Source organism: Dipodomys merriami, unplaced genomic scaffold (assembly GCF_024711535.1).
Source record: "Dipodomys merriami isolate MVZ:Mamm:240054 unplaced genomic scaffold, mDipMer1.0.p SCAF_6, whole genome shotgun sequence".
NCBI lineage: Eukaryota > Metazoa > Chordata > Mammalia > Rodentia > Heteromyidae > Dipodomys > Dipodomys merriami.
Window position 1 is genome coordinate 40,908,389 of NW_027206179.1, and position 5,033 is coordinate 40,913,421.

Below are 5,033 nucleotides of genomic sequence, written 5' to 3' on the forward strand. Positions count from 1 at the left end.
TAAAGTAGGGAAAAAAACGATAAAAAGTCTCATCTACCCGATTTGTATCATAGAGGTAATCTAGTTTGTAGCTTCTCTTTCTTTAAGGTAAACTAGTTTGTCAGTGGTTCTCTTACACTTTTGAAAATGCAGATTAAGTTTCCAGGAGGGTTATTTTTTGCCTGCTATTTATTAAATTGTGTCATAGTGTATAATTATAGTCAGATATTATTGTTCTTGATTATTCTAGGACATGACTCTTTCAAGTGAACTTCAGGTATGTTCCACTGGTATTTTCAATGGAGAAATCTTGTATTTGTAGATTAGGAAATAATTGGTTTTGTTGCAACACTGAATAGCCTTATTAACTTGATATGCTTCTTTATACATTGCTTCAAAACATTTAGTAATTTTCTACATAGGTCTTAAACATTTGTGCACGAGTTACTCGTAAGCATTTCATATATTTTAATGCAATTGAGATAAAGTTTAATAACTACACAATTTTAAGTAAATATTCTTGATATTCTGAAAAGGACTGCCTTTTTTCTTTATCTGGACAGCCATAGGGCTCTATTATTAGTTCAAATGCACATGAGTCTTTGTTTTTTTATATCAAAGGTCCATTGATTTATGTTTTTTCTTCTCTTAAGAAAGAATTGTAGTTGTTGAGCAATAAAAAATTTGAATTTTAGGTTTCTCTATGCTGTCTATTTTTCTATTCGATTCTACTGAAGATTGTGTGATCATACCTGTATTTTCCCTGAAGTTTTTGGATGTAGCAATTAACATTTAACCATCTTAATTTTCTCTTTTCCAAGAGTAGTGTACTCAGAGGATATGTGTGATGCTTTTCAACAGAGTAAAAATGCCAAACACTGCGATTGTTATTGTAACAGTGAATTTGATCTTTTCCTCCAAATATTTATCAAACTCCCAATAGATGTGACTTATAAGCATATCTTAGCTCTTTAAAGTTTTTGTTGGATGTTACTTTAGCCTTTTATTCTTTTTCTTCCTAGAAATATTTGTTCTTGTATGAAATGAGCTGAACTTTATCATATTCAGTGAAATTACTTTTATAGATAGCACAATCTCAGTTACACATCATGGTCAGGTAAGAAAAATTCCCAAGGACATTATCTTGTGAGTGTCAGAACTTGACATTGACCTCTTCCTCAAATATATGCCATATCATATGTAAAACTTATATATAACTATGTTGGCTAGTTTTGTTCAAAACTAGGAATTTAGTTGCCTTAATATAATATGAATGATATCCCTATAAAAGAGGAGATGTTGGGGCTGGGAAGGTGGCTCAGTGGTAGAGCGCTTGCCTTGCATGCTCGAGGCCCTGGGTTCGATTCCTCAGCACCACATAAGCAAAAAGAAAAAAGCCGGAAAGTGGCGCTATGGCTCAAGTGGTAGAGCGCTAGCCTTGAGCTGAAGAGCTGAGGGACAGCGCCCAGGCCCAGAGTTCAGGCCCCACGACCGGACCCAAAAAAAAAAAAAAAAAAAAAAAAAGAGGAGATGTTTTGGAGACACACACACACACACACATACACGACAGCACCATATCAACAAAAGTATAACAAAAAAGCACACACACACACACACACACACACACATATGACAGCACCATATCAACAAAAGTACAACAAAAAAGCAAACCACCAGGCAGGGAAAGAGACATGGAACTAGAACGAGCATATGCTACTGAGAGCTTCATCTTGAACTTCTATTCTCCACAAATATGAGACAATAAATCTCTATTTTAAAAAACTAACATAAATATTCAATACCTGTTGGTTTTGGGAAGATGACTACTGGCTTCTACCTTGTAAATCCATTCTAAATCTTACCATGGCTTAATAGACTAATTTGGTTCAAGGAGAAAGAGAATGCTCAAGGTATTTGTAAATATGTCTTTGTCAATCCTTCAAATACTCAAGATCATCTACCTACCTACCCATCCATCCATCCATCCATCCATCCATCCATCCATCCATCCATCCATCCATCCATCCATCCATCCATCTATCCAATATTTGTAGCGTGTCTTCCATATACTGGGCTGATGTTGACTTTATTCTAAGAACTCTGAATGAAAAAAATTGCATAGTATTTGTGGAATTTGCAATGATAGAACATATGAGTTTATTTCACAAAAACAGATAATAGACACAAATCCTTATTAAGCATGTTTGCACCATTCTTCACTGGTACAAAGACTAGATTACAATCACAATGATTAATTTTTACTTTCTTTCGTCACATTTATTTTTTTTCGGGGCCTTCAGTATTCTGAGCAAAATCTTGTATTTCCTTCTATTCTGTCATTGGTTCTTCCTTCATTTTCCCTTCTAACAGTAACAATAATGTAATTTATGGTATATACATTTTAGAAAGAAAAGATATTGATTCTAAAAAATAGATGAGTAATTCTCTTGTGCCAGTGCTTATAGATTCATTCATTCGGCAAATATTTACACTTGAACCTTTTATGATTGACCATAGATAGGGTCACCTGAGTTACATGGATCATAGAAGTGGCTCAATACTGACTAAGGTATTAATATTTAGTTTCTGGCAAAAGTAAAGCCCTACATCAGTTTTCCCTTTGGTCATTTGTTTCTTTCTAATAACAAAAGTGGAGTGAGGCATGTACAGCTGCAGGTCCTCTTGTGCAGCTGCCTTTCTACAAATCTAATTAATGAAGCAAAGGTGAGCGCTGTATCTCCCAGGTGTTTTCTGTCCTCAAAATCACCTTCTCTGCTCTCTTCAGTGTCCTTTGACTTACTTGCTATAAACAAAGCCTCTTGTATTCCTATATCCAGCTGAGCATAGCAGAGTCTCCTCGCCCTCTCTTCCCTGGTATGAAGTAGCTGGGAGACAAAGGAGTTCCTGCTGCTGTCAAGGGGCCTATTTTTCTCAGACATGTCCTGTGGCAAACACTGAATGAGAGTCCCCAGGCAGAGGTTTGGGAAATTTTATTTTTTAACATATATACCAGTTGATTTCCATATTCAGGTGCATTGTAAGGTTTAAATTTCCTACCAAACAAGCCAAAAATAGTCAAAGTGACAATGTGACATGGCAAAAAAACCCCAACAAACCCTAGAGATTCTGCATGTTAATTTCAGTTTGCTAAGAATCCAGGACAGACTCTTTAGTTTCTAGATGTCTTGTATATAAAGTGAGAACATTAAAAAAGATGTATTTATTCACTTATTTATTCATATATCAAATATCTACTAATGATCCACTATGTGCTGTGCTTTGCTATAATTTCTGGGGAAACAAGAAAGAAGCAGCCACATCCCTGGTCCATTTCTCAGTGCCCATGGAGTCTACCCAATGGCATCTAGCATGTGATGAAAGAATAGAACACATAATGGCCTCAACACCTTGTTACTTTGCTTTTTCTTAAGAGAAATCTTCGAATTGTATTGGAGAGCTGTAGCACAACGTTCTGAAATTTGTTCTATTGAAACAAGTGTTTTCCTAATGGAATTATGATCAAGTTATATTGGTCATCTTTTTGACATTCAGTTAATGTCAGAGACTTTCAAATTCAAGATCTTAGATTGTAAATGATTGAAGGTTGTGAAGTACTTGGTGTGGGAAAGCATCACTTTAACTGTGGATTTCCTAAACTATCTTTGGGTATAGATTTATTGATATTTTGTGAGAAGTTTAGATCTGTTGGGAGATGCCAGAGTCGACCCTGAGAGCTTCATTGTCTTTCACTAGAGTGTTGGCTTACTATTTAGGCTGGTTAGCCATAACCCATTATTTCATTTGATCAAAACTAAGAAAAGAAAAACTCAAAAACTTACAAAAGATGGCGAAGGATAAAGGTGGAACATAATCAAATTTGATGGTGTCTTTTCAAAGCACAATCTATCTCCTGAAATAAAATAGAAAAACAAAGATTGCTCCCAAGAGCCTAGATTGCCTCAGAATGTCTTGGGTCTGAGATCCTTACTCAGGGCCCTACAGAGATTCCTATGTGGGGCCTACACACTGTGTAGGCCTCTGAGCTAAGGTAGGAGATAGCAATGTGTTAGTCCTGCAAGGCTTCAGTGTTGCTACAATGAGGCCTACTCTGTTAAGGGAGAAAAGCATGCTTCTAAAATCACCCTGAGTAAGTCACTTCACCTGTTGGATCTTTAATTTCTCACCAACTAAATGAAGATAATAGCACATAGGGCAGAGCCTTGCTGTTGGAATTAAACAAAAAGCCATTTAATTCTAGTAAGGCAGTTGAGGAAGTAATCAAATAATGTTTTTTGGGTTTATGATGTGTACAATAGGACCTATAAGGGCATATATCTTGAACACAAGAAAATAAGGTTTGAATTTACAGGTTATTTAGACCTAAAATGTATCTTGTTAGAACTGAAGAAATAGTGTTGAAAATACATTGGGTCTATCTGTGAGGACACAGGAATATATCAACGGGTCCTTGGCAGGCTTGGATTACAGGTACTCAGAGGCTAGTCTAGGGAATGATTTGAGGTTCCCACCTGTAGAAATGAAAATGCATAAATGTTGTAACTCTTCTTGTGTGTTACTGGGCAGGCAACTCCTGTTCCATACCTCACTCTGCCACCCGTGATCTGATGTGTTGTCACCTCCTCAATTATCTAATCCTTTGCTTTGATTCATTCCCTTCCAGTGTGTTTGTCCTCTTGTAAAAGCTACCCATCTTGCACAGGGTTGGTTATAGACTTCATATCAGATTTCGAGGACTGCAAGATTTGATTCCTCCCTTCTCCTCAGTATTTTATGATGATTTGACATTGGTGGGAAAACAGGCCTCTGTCGTTTTATTACAGATGTTGCTGTGCAGCGATAGCTCTTTGAAGTTAGCACAGCAAACAATTATCCTTTTGTCTCGGTGGCGTGTCCATTTTTGATATATGTTTTTGGTATCTAAGAACAGGGAAAAGAAATAAGAAAACATTGTGAAAGGGTAGATAACACAGCTAGTTACAGTTTAAAGTGATTTTCCTTCCCTCTTAATGATATTCTCTCTGAAAGTCAATATT